This window comes from Aedes aegypti, chromosome 1 (genome assembly GCF_002204515.2).
Source record: "Aedes aegypti strain LVP_AGWG chromosome 1, AaegL5.0 Primary Assembly, whole genome shotgun sequence".
Taxonomy (NCBI): domain Eukaryota; kingdom Metazoa; phylum Arthropoda; class Insecta; order Diptera; family Culicidae; genus Aedes; species Aedes aegypti.
The window spans coordinates 99,314,735-99,333,329 of record NC_035107.1 but is presented as its reverse complement, the minus strand read 5'-3'; the positions used below and the strand labels follow the sequence as shown (position 1 = coordinate 99,333,329).

The 18,595-nt window shown below is 43.5% G+C and overlaps 1 long non-coding RNA gene across 1 annotated transcript; it reads right to left on the bottom strand.

Moving 5' to 3' along the window:
- Positions 1 to 658: 658 nt before the first annotated feature.
- On the bottom strand, positions 659 to 1,753 carry LOC110674460. The gene is made up of 3 exons (XR_002498886.1): positions 1,481 to 1,753; positions 930 to 1,426; positions 659 to 862 (listed from the first exon to the last, which is right to left on the bottom strand). It is a non-coding gene; the product is annotated as an uncharacterized LOC110674460 (long non-coding RNA).
- Between the last annotated feature and the right edge of the window lie 16,842 nt (positions 1,754 to 18,595).

Genomic DNA, 18,595 nt, shown 5'->3' with positions numbered 1-18,595 from the left:
TTACCTATTTTCAAGTCACTTCTCACTAACTTATTCCGGAACTTGTTCACGGTATGTATCATATCTTGAATACAGACCGGCGACCCTTTCTCACAGTCTACTCGAAACCACCATCCCCAAGTTGAACAGACTGCTTCTTTCTCTAGTCCAAAACGTATTTTCATCGCCTTCAATAATCTTGAATCGCCATCAGATGCATGTGAGACAACTTTGATTCCTTCTTGTATTAACAAATTTTCCGTATGTTTCCAACGATTCAAAACATCATCGTAGCCAAATCTATTATCTGAGCATGCATGATACAGCACGAAAGGTGCTGCTCCTGTTACTAACGGTAGAGCTAGTTGGACGTATCCGTAATTGCCATTAGAATAGTTTTCCAAATCTTCCATCATTTTTTGTGGTGTTAAAGCTACGAACAGGTTCCGTACCGGCAATCCATTTGAGTCAAAAGGTGCAACCAAGCCTCTAATTGAATCTTGCATACAGTCGTATTCTGTATTAGCCGTTATTCTTGTGCCATCTTCACAAAGAGCAACTGCCAAAGGATATTCATTGTCTTCAAGATATGTTTTCAATCCTTTTATGTCCAGAACTCCTTCTTCAATATTAATCGTATATTTTTGAAAATGGCGTTGAATTGTTTTTTTACACATTGTTGTTGTATTGGAAGATGTGTATTCAAAAAAAGAATTCCCCGCCGTGAGATATTCGTACGTCATAATATCTTTTTCAACTTCAGTGTACCGTCTTGCATGTAAATTGGATCCCATAAGCCGGTGGTGCATAGAAGACTTTAGATGGACGAGAAAAGAATCTGGTTGGCTAATTTCATCAACCCTATCACTGACGTTGTCATTATCTATAACAAAATCAAGTAGTTTTTCGATAATATTAAGATTTATTATTACAGAATCATACAATTATACCTATCATGTTCTTATCAGGATCGCCTCCTAGAAACTTGGATGAATTGAACAAGCATTCTTCTTCAATGTTTGATCCTCCTTCTTCATTGACATTGTCTATGTTTGGCATCTCAAATGAAGCTTCCTGGTCATACCTACCAGGAGAAGGTTCGCTGTAATTCGCATCAGCGGCAATCGGTCCGACGGTTGAGTTATTTGAACGGGATAGTTTCGCTGGCATTATTGAGGAGGATTCATGAGTACGTTTTTGCTTGTTCGCTGCACTTATCGATACGGTTGATGAACGGAGATGGGTGTTGAAATGTCGAACTATGTTGAAAAGTGGCCAGCTCCTAGTAGCTTCCTTAACTATTTTAATATTTTTAGCTTTTCCCTTTTTCTTACATGCCGGGCAGGTTATTAACCCAACGATTTTACCACCGGATCCAATTTCAAATTTGGTTGTAATTGAACTTATAAAACGTGATGCTTCCTGCCACTCTTGGTCATTCTTCATGCTGTACAAATCAGTAGGTAAATGATTGAGATAGAACCATAAAATAAATAAATACCATTGCTTAAAGTGACCCAAAAGGCGGGAAACGAGAGCAGAATGTTCATCAGCGACTGGTCGAGGTTGATAATTTGATTGGTTTTGATCATGAACGGTGCGGGAAATCTCGGCTGCTAAATATTTCTGCAATCCGTTTTTCCCCACTGCAACTGCTAAAGTTTGAAGCACACGCAAATCACCAGCGGTAAAGCTGAACAATTCTGGCTGTCCCACGTAATCACCGTAATAGTCCTCCAATGACTTGGAAGGATCATTCGCCACAATCCGTCGAACTCGCTCAACTCGAAAACGCATTTGAGCTTGCATAGCCAAGATGTCTTCATTATCCAGCTTCCCCAGTGCTTCATTACCTGCCAATCCTTCAAGCTCCAATATATTTTTCAAATGGGGAAGCACGATTCCAACATCTTTTTGAATATTTCGCCAAAAATGTTCACCCATTTTCCTTGTGAATTAACGAATGACAACACTTGTTCAAACATAACAACTGGTTGCTATGCCGAACACAATAACGAGTTAACATCCAACGAGAGTTACTCAGAGCTACTCAGAATCTAACTCAAGAGTTACCTCAAAATCAAATGCTGTCCCGCCCCTAGCCTGGTTCCCTGTTGAATATTATTTTCACAATTCTTTCTTCCGACTTTCGCACTAAGTGATCAGCCAACTGAAGTCTGCCGTATTTTACACGCTTGATAACATTCGCATCTTTGTACACTTGATACAACTCGTGATTCATGCATCTGCGCCACACACCATTTCGAGTTTCCCACCGAGTATTGTCCGCTGCATTTGGCACTCGAAAACATCAAAGACTTTCTGGTCTGCCTCTTTCAATGTCCACGCTTCGTGCCCGTAGAGAGCCACCGAAAGAATCAATGTTTTGTACAGGGTGAATTTTGTTTTCGTTTGCAAGCTGCCGAACCTAAGCTGGTTACGTAGTCCGTAAAAAACCCTATTCGCAGCCGCAACACGTCTTTTCACTTCGCGGGAAACGTCGTTGTCACATGTCACAAGTGTTCCAAGGTAAACAAATTCTTCAACAACTTCAAACACATCCCCATCAAACACTACCTCAGCACCTTCACCACCATGCCTGACTCTATATCTACCTGCAACCATGTACTTCGTTTTGGTAGAATTAATGGTCAGGCCTATCCTCGCTGTCTCCCTCTTCAGAGGGATGAAGGCCTCTTCCACTGACCTGCGATCGATTCCAATTAGGTCTATATCGTCTGCAAAGCCAAGGAGCATGTGCGACCTTGTGATAATAGTGCCATTTCTCTGCACGCCAGATCTCCTAAAACCACCCTCGAGTGCAATGTTGAACAGTAAATTCGAAAGTGCGTCTCCCTGCTTCAATCCGTCTAACATCACGAACGAGGTGGACACCTCGTCTGCGATCCGAACACTTGATTTCGAACCATCCAGCGTAGCACGTATCAGCGTAATTAGTTTCGCCAGAAAACCATTTTCAGACATTATCTGCCAAAGCTCATTTCTTTTCACTGAGTCGTACGCCGCCTTGAAATCAATAAACAGATGGTGAGTCTGCAAGTTATACTCCCGGAATTTGTCTAGGATCATTCGCAAGCTAGACATCTGGTCCGTTGTCCAACGGTCCTCACGAAAACCAGCTTGGTATTCACCGACGAAGGACTCCTCGAGCGGTCTCAGTCTGTTAAACAGGATGCGCGACAGAATTTTGTACGCCGAATTCAGCAGGGTAATTCCTCTGTAATTGGCACACTCCAGTCTGTGCTCTTTCTTGTAGATAGAGCGGATGAGGCCATCCAACCAGCCGGTGGGCAATTCTTCGTTCTCCCATACCTTCAGAAGTACTCGGTGGATCGACTGGTAAAGCTGCTCGCTTCCGTGCTTGAGAAGCTCGACCGGGATCTCGTCCTTCCCAGCAGCCTTACAGTTCTTTAGCTTTTTTAACCTCTCCTATGTTAACAATTGCTGAAAGTGCTCCTTCCACCTGGCAGCCACCGCCGTTTTATCGGTCAGCAAATTCCCTTCTCGGTCATTGCACATGGCGGGCACTGGTACGGTATTGTGCCGTGCACCATTGACCGTTGCATAAAACCTCCGCATATCATTCCGGTTCATGCTTTCTTGAGCGTCAGATACCACACTTTCTTCGTGCTGCCTTTTCTTTCTGCGGTGGATTCGCATTTCTTCGGCTCTCGCTGCCCTGTACCGCTCTCTGTTCTGTCGGGTACCGGTCACAAGCATACGGCTTCTGGCGACATTCTTCATGTCTGTCACTCTTTGACACTTTTCATCGAACCAGTCGTTTCGTCTTCATCGTTGGCCAGCGCCGATCACTTCCCGCGCCGTTGTTGTCACAGCTTCGTGGATAGGATCCCACAGGCTGTCGACGTCTCCAACAACGTTGATTCTTCCCAACTGCTCGTCTAGTTGCTGACGGTACTGCGCAGCTACCCCATCAGTCGACAAGCGTTGTATATTGAAACGCAGCGTTCTGTGTGTTGCGGAACTCGTGACGCTGGATAAACGCGCCCGAATTTTAGCTACAACGAGGTAATGATCCGAGTCGATATTAGGGCCTCGGAAGGTCTTGACATCAATGACATCTGAGAAATGTCGCCCATCAACCAGCACGTGGTCTATTTGGGAGCAGGCATCGCCACTCGGGTGTCACCAGGTGTGTTTGCGGATATTCTTTCGTGCGAAGTATGTACTGCTGCTTGCCATCCCTCTAGCAGCCGATGACTATCTTGACGTCTTGTTTTGGGCACTCTCCGTAGGCCTTATCCAGGCTCTCATAGAACTCATCCTTCATGTCATCGGGCTTATCGTTCGTTGGCGCATATTATGCTGATTAGGCTGTAGTTGAAGAACTTTGGTCGCTTACCGGTTTCCACCGAATAATTCGCTTAATCTGCTTCCCAATCACTATGAAGCCATATCCACGTTCTGCTCTGTCGCCACCGCTGTAGTAGATGTGGTACTTGAATGAAGTGTTGGCGATGGGGTCCACCGCTCGGAATTCGCGTTCTCCGGTTCTCGGCCAGCGTATTTCCTGGATAGCTGCCACGTTCACGCCGGCATTCCGCAGTTTACGAGCCAGGAGCCTGTGGCGAATAGAGTTGTTATAGATTGAAATATAAAAAATAGAGTAAATTGATACCGATTTTACTTGTATTATGCTTAGCGTGTACAAGAGATGTCAAACAACGAGCGAAAGAAAACGAAAAGCGGATTAGGCGAAACGGGCGAAACGAGAACTGTGGGAGAGAAGCCAGTTTTGATAGAACTCGATCAGTTTGGTGACAACTTTTGTAGCAAACGGATGGTGTTTGCAATAGTGTGCTTATTTGTCGGTTCGACACAAGTTTGGCCGATCAGTTGGGTTTCGGTTACTACATGGCGCAATCGGTAAACGGTAAGTTGTGTTTATCTCTTCAGGAGGTAAACAACGGATGATTTTTTATTGCTGGAAAGAGAGTTTTCCGAGCAATGTTAAATGTTGATTATGGAGAGAGAGTTCTCCAAGGCCGGAAAGAGAGTTTTCTGAGCCGAATTCTGGAAAGAGAGTTTTCCAAATGAATCCAAATTGCCGGAAAGAGAGTTTTCCGAGCCGGATTCTGGAAAGAGAGTTTTCCAAATGAATCCAAATTGCCGGAAAGAGAGTTTTTCGAGCAATGTGAAAAGTGGATTATGGAGAGAGAGTTCTCCAAGGCCGGGTTCTGGAAAGAGTGTTTTCCGAGCAATGTGAAAAGTTGTTTATGGAAAGAGAGTTCTCCATGGTCGGAAAGAGAGTTTTCCAAAATGAATCCAAATTGCCGGAAAGAGAGTTTTCCGAGCTTTGTGAAAAGTGGATTATGGAGGGAAAGTTCTCCAAGGCCGGAAAGAGAGTTTTCCGAGCCGGATTCTGGAAAGAGAGTTTTCCAAAATGAATCCAAATTGCCGGAAAGAGAGTTTTCCGAGCAATGTTAAATGTTGTTTATGGAAAGAGAGTTCTCCATGGTCGGAAAGAGAGTTTTCCGAAATGAATCCCAATTGCCCGAAAGAGAGTTTTCCGAGCAATGTGAAAAGTGGATTGGATTTTGGATTTGATTTGATTTGGATGGGATTTGAATTGAATTTCAATTTGGATTGGCTTTGGATTGGCTTTGGATTGAGTTTGGATTAGATTTGGATTTGTATTGGATTTGGATTGGATTTGGATTGGATTTGGATTGGATTTGGATTGGATTTGGATTGGATTTGGATTGGATTTGGATTGGATTTGGATTGGATTTGGATTGGATTTGGATTGGATTTGGATTGGATTTGGATTGGATTTGGATTGGATTTGGATTGGATTTGGATTGGATTTGGATTGGATTTGGATTGGATTTGGATTGGATTTGGATTGGATTTGGATTGGATTTGGATTGGATTTGGATTGGATTGGATTGGATTTGGATTGGATTTGGATTGGATTTGGATTGGATTTGGATTGGATTTGGATTTGGATTGGATTTGGATTGGATTTGGATTGATTGGATTGGATTGGATTTGGATTGGATTTGGATTGGATTTGGATTGGATTTGGATTGGATTTGGATTGGATTTGGATTGGATTGGATTGGATTTGGATTGGATTTGGATTGGATTTGGATTGGATTTGGATTGGATTTGGATTGGATTTGGATTGGATTTGGATTGGATTTGGATTGGATTTGGATTGGATTTGGATTGGATTTGGATTGGATTTGGATTGGATTTGGATTGGATTTGGATTGGATTTGGATTGGATTTGGATTGGATTTGGATTGGATTTGGATTGGATTTGGATTGGATTTGGAATTGGATTTGGATTGGATTTGGATTGGATTTGGATTGGATTTGGATTGGATTTGGATTGGATTTGGATTGGATTTGGATTGGATTTGGATTGGATTTGGATTGGAATTTGGATTGGATTTGGATTGGATTTGGATTGGATTTGGATTGGATTTGGATTGGATTTGGATTGGATTTGGATTGGATTTGGATTGGGATTTGGATTGGATTTGGATTGGATTTGGATTGGTTTGGATTGGATTTGGATTGGATTTGGATTGGATTGGATGGATTTGGATTGGATTTGGATTGGATTTGGATTGGATTTGGATTGGATTTGGATTGGATTTGGAATTGGATTTGATTGGATTTGGATTGGATTTGGATTGGATTTGGATTGGATTTGGATTGGAATTGGATTGGAATTTGGATTTGGATTGGATTTGGATTGGATTTGGATTGGATTTGGATTGGATTTGGATTGGATTTGGATTGGATTTGGATTGGATTTGGATGGATTTGGATTGGATTTGGATTGGATTTGGATTGGATTTGGATTGGATTGGATTGGATTTGGATTGGATTTGGATTGGATTTGGATTGGATTTGGATTGGATTTGGATTGGATTTGGATTGGATTTGGATTGGATTTGGATTGGATTTGGATTGGATTTGGATTGGATTTGGATTGGATTTGGATTGGATTTGGATTGGATTTGGATTGGATTTGGATTGGATTTGGATTGGATTTGGATTGGATTGGATTGGATTTGGATTGGATTGGATTTGGATTGGATTTGGATTGGATTTGGATTGGATTTGGATTGGATTTGGATTGGATTTGGATTGGATTTGGATTGGATTTGGATTGGATTTGGATTGGATTTGGATTGGATTTGGATTGGATTTGGATTGGATTTGGATTGGATTTGGATTGGATTTGGATTGGATTTGGATTGGATTTGGATTGGATTGGATTTGGATTGGATTTGGATTGGATTTGGATTGGATTTGGATTGGATTTGGATTGGATTTGGATTGGATTTGGATTGGATTTGGATTGGATTTGGATTGGATTTGGATTGGATTTGGATTGGATTTGGATTGGATTTGGATTGGATTTGGATTGGATTTGGATTGGATTTGGATTGGATTTGGATTGGATTTGGATTGGATTTGGATTGGATTTGGATTGGATTTGGATTGGATTTGGATTGGATTTGGATTGGATTTGGATTGGATTTGGATTGGATTTGGATTGGATTTGGATTGGATTTGGATTGGATTTGGATTGGATTTGGATTGGATTGGATTTGGATTGGATTTGGATTGGATTTGGATTGGATTTGGATTGGATTTGGATTGGATTTGGATTGGATTTGGATTGGATTTGGATTGGATTTGGATTGGATTTGGATTGGATTTGGATTGGATTTGGATTGGATTTGGATTGGATTTGGATTGGATTTGGATTGGATTTGGATTGGATTTGATTTGGATTGGATTTGGATTGGATTTGGATTGGATTTGGATTGGATTTGGATTGGATTTGGATTGGATTTGGATTGGATTTGGATTGGATTTGGATTGGATTTGGATTGGATTTGGATTGGATTTGGATTGGATTTGGATTGGATTTGGATTGGATTTGGATTGGATTTGGATTGGATTTGGATTGGATTTGGATTGGATTTGGATTGGATTTGGATTGGATTTGGATTGGATTTGGATTGGATTTGGATTGGATTTGGATTGGATTTGGATTGGATTTGGATTGGATTTGGATTGGATTTGGATTGGATTTGGATTGGATTTGGATTGGATTTGGATTGGATTTGGATTGGATTTGGATTGGATTTGGATTGGATTTGGATTGGATTTGGATTGGATTTGGATTGGATTTGGATTGGATTTGGATTGGATTTGGATTGGATTTGGATTTGGATGGATTTGGATTGGATTTGGATTGGATTTGGATTGGGATTTGGATTGGATTTGGATTGGATTTGGATTGGATTTGGATTGGATTTGGATTGGATTTGGATTGGATTTGGATTGGATTTGGATTGGATTTGGATTGGATTTGGATTGGATTTGGATTGGATTTGGATTGGATTTGGATTGGATTTGGATTGGATTTGGATTGGATTTGGATTGGATTTGGATTGGATTTGGATTGGATTTGGGATTGGATTTGGATTGGATTTGGATTGGATTTGGATTGGATTTGGATTGGATTTGGATTGGATTGGATTGGATTTGGATTGGATTTGGATTGGATTTGGATTGGATTTGGATTGGATTTGGATTGGATTTGGATTGGATTTGGAATTGGATTTGGATTGGATTTGGATTGGATTTGGATTGGATTTGATTGGATTTGGATTGGATTTGGATTGGATTTGGATTGGATTGGATTGGATTTGGATTGGATTGGATTGGATTTGGATTGGATTTGGATTGTTGATTGGATTGGATTGGATTTGGATTGGATTTGGATTGGATTTGGATTGGATTTGGATTGGATTTGGATTGGATTTGGATTGGATTTGGATTGGATTTGGATTGGATTTGGATTGGATTTGGATTGGATTTGGATTGGATTTGGATTGGATTTGGATTGGATTTGGATTGGATTTGGATTGGATTTGGATTGGATTTGGATTGGATTTGGATTGGATTTGGATTGGATTTGGATTGGATTTGGATTGGATTTGGATTGGATTTGGATTGGATTTGGATTGGATTTGGATTGGATTTGGATTGGATTTGGATTGGATTTGGATTGGATTTGGATTGGATTTGGATTGGATTTGGATTGGATTTGGATTGGATTTGGATTGGATTTGGATTGGATTTGGATTGGATTTGGATTGGATTTGGATTGGATTTGGATTGGATTTGGATTGGATTTGGATTGGATTTGGATTGGATTTGGATTGGATTTGGATTGGATTTGGATTGGATTTGGATTGGATTTGGATTGGATTTGGATTGGATTTGGATTGGATTTGGATTGGATTTGGATTGGATTTGGATTGGATTTGGATTGGATTTGGATTGGATTTGGATTGGATTTGGATTGGATTTGGATTGGATTTGGATTGGATTTGGATTGGATTTGGATTGGATTTGGATTGGATTTGGATTGGATTTGGATTGGATTTGGATTGGATTTGGATTGGATTTGGATTGGATTTGGATTGGATTTGGATTGGATTTGGATTGGATTGGATTGGATTGGATTTGGATTGGATTTGGATTGGATTTGGATTGGATTTGGATTGGATTGGATTGGATTGGATTGGATTTGGATTGGATTTGGATTGGATTTGGATTGGATTTGGATTGGATTTGGATTGGATTTGGATTGGATTTGGATTGGATTTGGATTGGATTTGGATTGGATTTGGATTGGATTTGGATTGGATTTGGATTGGATTTTTGGATTGGATTTGGATTGGATTTGGATTGGATTTGGATTGGATTTGGATTGGATTTGGATTGGATTGGATTTGGATTGCATTTGGATTGCATTTGGATTTGTTTTGGATTTGGATTTGTATGTGATGTAAGAAACCATTTTATTAAGTTTAACTACATTATTATCATAAGTGTGGAGAAGAGGGCGAATGTGACGAATAGAGTTGTTATAGATTGAAATATAAAAAATAGAGTAAATTGATACCGATTTTACTTGTATTATGCTTAGCGTGTACAAGAGATGTCAAACAACGAGCGAAAGAAAACGAAAAGCGGATTAGGCGAAACGGGCGAAACGATAACTGTGGGAGAGAAGGCAGTTTTGATAGAACTCGATCAGTTTGGTGACAACTTTTGTAGCAAACGGATGGTGTTTGCAATAGTGTGCTTATTTGTCGGTTCGGCACAAGTTTGGCCGATCAGTTGGGTTTCGGTTACTACAGAGCCCAACACGCGCGGGTTCATTCAAAGTTCTCACGTTCCAACTTTCCAATCGTTGTCCTTTATTCGTTGCCGGGTCTGTTGCCGTAAAATCAATCCGTTTGCTCCACTTTTACCTTTCTTGGTTGGTGAAGAGTCTTCGATAGGCCACCTAACCAGGGTTGCGCTACCTACATCGTGCTAGAGGGGCTGCCTCCTCGGTGCTGACACGATACAGCATCGTCCGCTTGTTTTTTACATGATGACCACGGTCATAGCCATCACAACCATCCACCTTTATCAGGGCTTTGGACCTTCAGCTCTGGTTCTCAATAGTTTCAAGTTCTTTCGGACATGCTACTATGGTGAGCCGTCATGCGCTAGCGGTGTTAATACATCTTAAGCATACATTTAGTTTCAATTTTTTCCTACCGTTTTGTAAGGGTTGAAGGTTTGAATGCGTCGTCTCGATGGTGACGAACAACTGCGTCGCTTCGTTTTTCTTTCACCACTCATTCGTTTCATTACCTGATTGAAAGCAGCGAAAAAGAAAGTTGAAATGAAAGAGAAAGAACTTCGTTTCATTTTGATTTTTTTGAAATCTATCAAATGGTTTCGAATGGGATTTTACCTATTTTTTGCAATAGTAATGTATATAACTTGTTAGCCGATGAAAGGAAATGTATGTCGGATTGAAACGAAACAGTAGAGTTTCAATCGAAAGGGAAGCTTGGGTCAGTCAGTTGGGGACTGAAAATGCTTTCAATTAATTGAAAATGGACGGCCCTGGCAACAACAGGTAATCATACCATCTACCAGGCAACACACGCAAGCTGGGAACAGCTTTCATAGTGATGGGTGATATGCAAAGGCGCGTGATCGGGTGGTGCCCGATCAATGAATGAATGTGCAAGTTAAGAATCAAAGGCCGATTCTTTAACTTCAACATAATCAACGTGCATAGCCCACACTCCGGAAGCACTGATGATGACAAGGACGCATTTTACGCGCAGCTCGAACGCAAGTACAACCGCTGCCCCAGCCACGACGTCAAGATCATCATAGGAACGCTCAAGTTGGCCAGGAGGAGGAGTTCAGACCGACGATTGGAAAGTTCAGCGCCCACCGGCTGACGAGCGACCTACGGCCTACGACTGATAGATTTTGCCGCCTCCAAGAATATGGCCATTCGTAGCACCTCAACCAGGTTTTGATCGAAGGACAGCACTTCTCCGATATAACCGACGTCAGAACTTATCGTGGCGTTAACATTGACTCCGACCAATACCTGGTGATGGTGAAACTGCGCTCAAAACTATCCGTCATCAACGATGTACGATACCGACGCTCGCCTCAGTACAATCTAGCGCGACTGAAACAACCGGCTGTCACAAATACGTACGCACAGCATCTCGAGGTAGCGTTTCCGGATTAGGGCGAGCTCGATAGGGCCCCTCTTGAGGACTGCTGGAGGACAGTCATAGCAGCCATTACCGACGCTGCCGAAAGCATTGTCGAATATGTGGAACGGAGCTCAAGAAACGATTGGTTCGACGAAGAGTGCCAGGAGGTTTTAGAGAAGAAGAATGAAGCGTGGGCTGCAATGCTGCAGCATGACAAAACGTGGAACGATACGGACTGAAGCGGAAACAAAGCAAACCCGTCTATTCCGGGACAAAAAGCGCCGCCTAGAAGAGGTGGAATGCCAAGAGATGGATTTGCTGTACCGTTCTCAAGAAACGTGGAAGTTCTTTCAGAAGCTCAACACATCCCGCAAAGGCTTCATGCCGCGAGCTAAAATGTGCCGGGATAAGGATGGGAGCATTTTGACGGACGGACGCGAGGTGATCGAATGGTGGAAGCAGCACTACAATGAACATCTGAATGGCGCAGAGAACACAGGCACAGAAGGTCAGGACAGCGAAGGCGATGGCTACGTCAGCACAGCGGACAGTGAATACCAACCAGTTCCCACGATGGGGGAAACTAAGGATGCCATACAACAGCTCAAATACAACAAGGCCGCTGGCAAGGATGGTTTTGCAGCCGAACTCATCTAGATGGGCCCGGACAGGTTGGCCGCTTGTCTGCATCGGCTGATAGTCACAATCTGTGAAACGGAACAGCTACCGGAGGAGTGGAAGCAAGGCGTTATATGCCCTATCTACAAAAAGGCGACAAACTAGAATGTAAAAATTATCGTGCAATCACAATTCTAAACGCCGCCTATAAATTGATATCTCAGATTATCCTCCGTCGTCTATCACCTGTAGCAAACGAGTTCGTGGGAAGTTATCAAGCAGGTTTCATCGACGGCCGACAACGGACCAGATCTTTTCCGTGCGTCAAATCCTCCAGAAATGCCGTGAGTTCCAGGTCCCTACGCACCATTTATTCATCGATTTCAAGGCGGCATACAATTGTATTTACCGTGTAGAGCTATGGAGGATCATGGACGAGAACAACTTTACTGGGAAGCTCACAAGATTTATTAGAGCAACGATGGACGGTATGCAAAACTGCGTGAAGATCTCGGGCGAACACTGCAGTTCGTTCGTGTCTCGATGGGGACTACGACAGGGCGACGGACTTTAGTGCCTGTTGTTCAATATTGTGCTTGACGATGCCATGCGGAGAGCCGGACTTAACAGTCGAGGCAAGATTTTCATGAGATCAGGACAATTTGTTTGCTTCGTGGACGACATGGATATTATTGGAAGAAAATTTAAAACGGTGGCAGATTTGTGCACCCGCCTTAAACGCGAAGCAACAAGAGTCGGGCCAGGTCCGTCGCACTCGGGCTCAGATTGGGTACCACTTCTAGTACTGCATTTGGTCCCTCGGTAGTGCAAAAGGTACCCAAGTTTGACACATCGCAGTACACTTTTCACGGCATTCTAGATTACCTTATGAGCCATAAAATTTTGGGCATTTGCAAGGGACATGAAGGTCTTTAATTTGTTTTTGGTCGGGCTAATGGTGAATGCGTCGAAAACAAAGCACATGCTGTTTGGCGGAACTGGGCGCGACAGGGCCCGCCTAGGAAGCAGTGTCACGATAGACGGGGATACCTTCGAGGTGGTGGACGAGTTTGGCTACCTTGGATCCTTGTTGACGGCTGACAACAACGTTAGTCGGGAAATATGAAGGCGCATCATCAGTGGAAGTCGTGCCTACTATGGGCTCCAGAAGAAACTGTGGTCAAGAAAGATTCACCCCCGCACCAAGTGCACGATGTACAAAACGCTCATAAGACCGGTAGTCCTCTACGGGCATGAGACGTGAACTATGCTCGAGGAGGACTTGCAAGCTCTTGGGGTTTTCGAATGCCGAGTGCTAAGAAGATCTTCGGCGGCGAGCAGGAGAACGGCGTGTGGCGGCGAAGGATGAACCACAAGCTCGCTCAACTTTTCGGCGAACCCAGTATCGTGAAGGTAGCTAAAGCTGGGCAGGGTATGTTGCAAGAATGCCGGACAACAACCCTGTAAAGATGGTGTTCGCTACGAATCCGGTCAGAACAAGAAGACGTGGACGCAGCGAGCTAGGTGGATTGACCAGGTCCACCTGGACCTGGAGAGCGTGGGCCGCAGTCGAGGATGGAGAGAAGCGGCCATGAACCGATTGAATTGGCGAAATATTGTTGGCGAGATTTTATCAAGATCATTCCTTGTTGAGCTACCGTGCGAGACAGTCGATAGTTCTCGTGTGTCCGGGTTCACCCCCGTTTTTCCAAATCTTTGGTATTTCGACGCCTATTGCAAAGTGTTTTTAGTGCAGTGAAGAGCCTTAGTTCCGTTTGGAAGCGGAACACTTTTGGCGAAGCCATTGTGTTGCCGTTTAATCGAGTTTTGCGCAAAAGTATTGAACGTTTTCGCCATTGCGTGGTTATTTTCCGATCACGTGTATCGTAGAAGACAGCTTGCACCTCGTCCCGTGTGCTACCTGAGTGATCATCGTTTGTGGTGTGCATATAGCGTGCACAGCGGTGCGCTCCCCACACCGACAGTGGTCACCATCGTTATCGACGCCTGTGTTGGTTGGTGGCAGGCAGTGAGAGACCAACCACACATACACCGTACCAGCGAACCAGGAACCAGACCGTCCTTTTTTGATCACGTGTATCATCGAAGGCAGCTCGCACCCCGTCCCGTGTGCTACCTGTGTGCAGTGCAGAGTTCATCAGTGCGATCATCGTCTGTGGTGTGCGTATAGCGTGGACAGCGGAGATCAACCACACATCTACGCGTCCCAGCGAATGGTCGTACGTTACTTGCTACCTCTCCCCAAGCGTAGACGCCCATAGGTTACAGCATCGACGACGCCAGCGTGGATAGAGTAAAAGATAAGTACCTCTCGTTGTTCTTCTCCTCTTCACGTCTTTTTTGATTAGTTTTTACTGCGTGTGAAAGTTTTCCCTCTTCCCTTTCCCCTTTGTAAGTGTTTTTTTTTTCAGTTTGATTCAATTTCCATTTCTGTGAATAGTGTTGGTTTGAGTTATTCGTGCGCCCTTTGCGGTGTTAAGCTACCGCAATGGGTGTAGATGATGATGGCGGGGGAACGTCGTATCCCCTCACTGAGTCTTCGAATGTGTTGAACCAACAAAACACAAACACCTCTATGCCCAATCCATGTGTGTCCCCTCAATCTGATGTGTCTCAAATGGACACCAATATTCTACCATCTCCGACGTCCCCTCGCATCAAGGCCTACCCGCCCGACTCTAATGGGCCTTTTGTTGTTTTCTTTCGATCCAAAGGCAAACGGTTGAACACTATTCAGATCAGTAAGGATCTGACTAAGCGATTCTCTTCCGTTGTCGCCATTGACACAGTGGGTTCTGGTAAGCTGCGCGTCACCGTCAGTGACCGTAAACAGGCCAATGAGATTGTGGCCTGTGAGCTCTTTACTCGGGAGTATCAAACTTATCTGCCAAGCCATCGGGTTGAGATTGCGGGAGTGGTCACCGAAGGCAGTATGACCTGCGAAGAATTGATGCAGGATTGTGGTCGCTTCAAAAACCCTTCTCTCCCATCTGTCCCCATACTGGAATGCAAGCAATTGCATTCCGTATCCCTGGTGGGAGAAAAGAAGATCCTTCTGTGTGACGTTTTCCGGATCTGCTTTGCCGAATTTTCTTGTAATCGGCAAACTTCGTTTACCTGTGCGGCTGTACGTACCGAAGGTAATGAATTGCACAAATTGCAAGCAGCTGGGCCATACTGCCCAGTATTGCTGCAATAAACCTCGCTGTGCTTCTTGCGGGGAGAGACATGTGGATGGTGCATGTAGTATACCGCCAAAATGCGTTTATTGCAACGAAAGTCCACCACATGCCCTCGAAAACTGCCCGACGTACGTACGCCGGCAGCAACATCAGCGACGATCATTAGAGCAGCGCTCTCGGCGTAGTTTTGCCGAGATGTTGAAAAAGGCTGCTCCGTCTGCTGAATCCCAAAATATCTACTCTTCTCTGTCTCTTGATGATCAGGGCTCCGACTCTGAGGTTGGTGAAGGAATTTCCTTCGTTTTCAAGGGTTCATCGAGGAAGCGTGTGAGACTCCAGAGACCCACAAAAAAGCCTCGGAATCTGTCTAGCAGTGATGACCCACCAGCCATGAAAAATACTAAGCCTGTCGAGAAAGTCTCAAAGCTTTCACGTCCTGCATTCAAACTCCAAGAGGAAAGAGACTTTCCGCCACTACCGGGAAAATCTAAAATCCCAAATATTCCAAAATTTCAAACTGCTCAGCCAAAAGAAAGTTCGCATTCGGAGCCCCTAGGACAACCTCAGGGCGTTCCAATGTTTACGCTTTCTGGCATTGTATATATCATTCTTAATTTCTTCAATGCTTCTGACCCAGTGAAGAACATTGTCAAAGGATTGCTTCCATGTGTGACTCCTATTTTGAAGCAACTGGCTTCTAGAATGCCCCTCCTTGCAACGATCATATCTTTTGATGGATAAATTATCCACAGAGGTCGAAGATATGATTTCTGTTCTACACTGGAACTGTCGTAGTATTATGCCTAAATTAGATAGTTTTAAATTTTTAGTTAGTAATTTACAGTGCGATGTTTTTGCGTTATCAGAAACATGGCTAACACCTGTTGTGACCCTTCCTTTCCATGATTTTAATATTATTCGCCTGGATCGATCCGACTCATATGGAGGAGTGCTTTTGGGGATCAAAAAGCATCACTCGTTCTACAGAGTCGATCTGCCGCCGATGTCAGGCATTGAAGTCGTTGCATGTCAGGTGACTATCCGAGGCAAAAGCCTCAGTGTCGCCTCCATATATCTTCCTCCGAGATCGGCGATATCTCGCAGAGATCTCTCTCACATCTGCTCTGTTATTCCTGAACCACGGTTGTTCATTGGGGATTTCAACTCCCACGGAACAGGCTGGGGGGAACTGTATGACGACCACCGATCAACGTTGATATATGACCTCTGCGACGACTTTAATATGACAATTCTCAACACTGGGGAAGTTACACGAGTGGCACCTCCAGCTCAAGATGGAAGTCCTAGGGATAGCCGTTTAGACCTCTCAATATGTTCAAGCTCGTTATCGCTGGATTGTTCATGGAGGGTAATCCAGGATCCCCATGGTAGCGATCACTTGCCGATCGTAGTTTCAATTTCCAATGGAACACAACAGTCTTCATCCATCGTTCTCGCCTACGACCTCACAAAGCACATAGACTGGGGAAAGTACGCGAGTTAGCAACGGAGCTACCCGGGCGGTGGTAAGAAAAGCTGACGCCCTCATTGCAGCGAGTTGGCAACGGGCCGCCAGAACGAGGGCAGTGCAGAACGCTGACGACGGCATTGGAGCGGATGGCAACATCGAGCGACTTGGCAGTTTCGGTGTACGGCGACGACGACGACGGAAAGTGCAAGTGCAAGCATTAAATGTGTAATTAACTTCGATATTGAATAAACCAGTTAGTTCGATTTCGGCTCTAGGGTAGTTAAGTAGCTTTTTTTAAAAAGAAACTTCCATCCGTGAAAATTTAACTGGAGGCTCCGGCGAGATCCTCCATCTCGGGAACAGTAAAAGTGATATAAGTGAAGTGTAAAAATCTTTGAAAAATTCTTCTAAGTGGTTCCAAGAGCCACACCTTCAATATATCACAAAGCGACCCGCAGGACACCGTGGATCACCCGATTGGCGTGCCAGGACCCCAGTAGCGCTCCAGCAAAAAGGATAATCCGAACTCGCCTGCCTGCGGATCCCCCGAGTGTGAGGACGACAGCCACCAAAAGACCAACGATCCAATGTTGGCCGGACTCAGGACACGGTCCTTTATGTAAGTTTTTCCATTTTTTATTATAAACCGACTAAAGGAGTATTTTTTTAATAAGAGAAAGTGCAATTTATTGATGAAATCAAATCGAATTATCAAATAGTGATTATTTCTATAAGTGCAATCAATTTTTAAATCTGAGTGAATACAGTGAATCAAACGATACAGTAGATTTAGCTTTTAGTGTCTCATAGTTTTGCTACATTAGAATCAAACAATAATGGCTAATCCACACGCCGCTATCAATGGAGAGCCGGTTATCCCACCGCTAACCATGCAGCAATTTATTGAGTTAGGGAAGTTACCAGATTTTCTGCGTGACCTACAACCCTTTGACGGTCGACCAACCGAATTAATTAATTGGTTAGCCGACGTTCAAGGTGTAATCGATATGTATCGTGAACACGGTGCAACCGATGCTCAACTTGAGCTTATCGGACGTTCTGTTCGAAGAAAAATTAAAGGCGAAGCCGCCGACATTCTTAATGCAAATAATATCATGCACAATTGGAACAATATCAAAAGTACACTTTTGCTGTACTATAAAGATAAAAGGGATTTAAAAACCCTAGATTTTGAGTTAACATCCATCAAAAAAGCACCTAATGAAAGCTTAGGGAGTTATTATTCTCGTGTTAATGAGCTACTATCGTCAATTATCGCTCAAATTCAGACAGAACCAAAATTTTTCCTACATGCAAATTCACACATTGATTACTTTCGAGAAAAGGCAATTGATTCTTTTATTAGGGGGCTAGAAAAACCCTTATGCCAACTTTTAAAAACCTACAACCCAAAAACGTTAAACCATGCCTACCAGTTTTGTCTAGAGTATTTTAATATGGACACACGGTCTGCTCCATATCGAAATGAACATACCTCTAACATTCCGAGACCAAGAGACCTTGAACCTCCAAGAAATCATCAACCTGTCTTCCATCAAGCCCGACCAATGTTTAATCATCCTTTCCCACAACCAAAATTCCAGAATAATCCTTTCCACCAACCTCATGCTTTCCAACAACCAAGATTCCAAAACAATCCGTTCCCTCAAACCAATAGACCTCTTCCTAATCCAGAGCCTATGGACGTGGACCCAAGC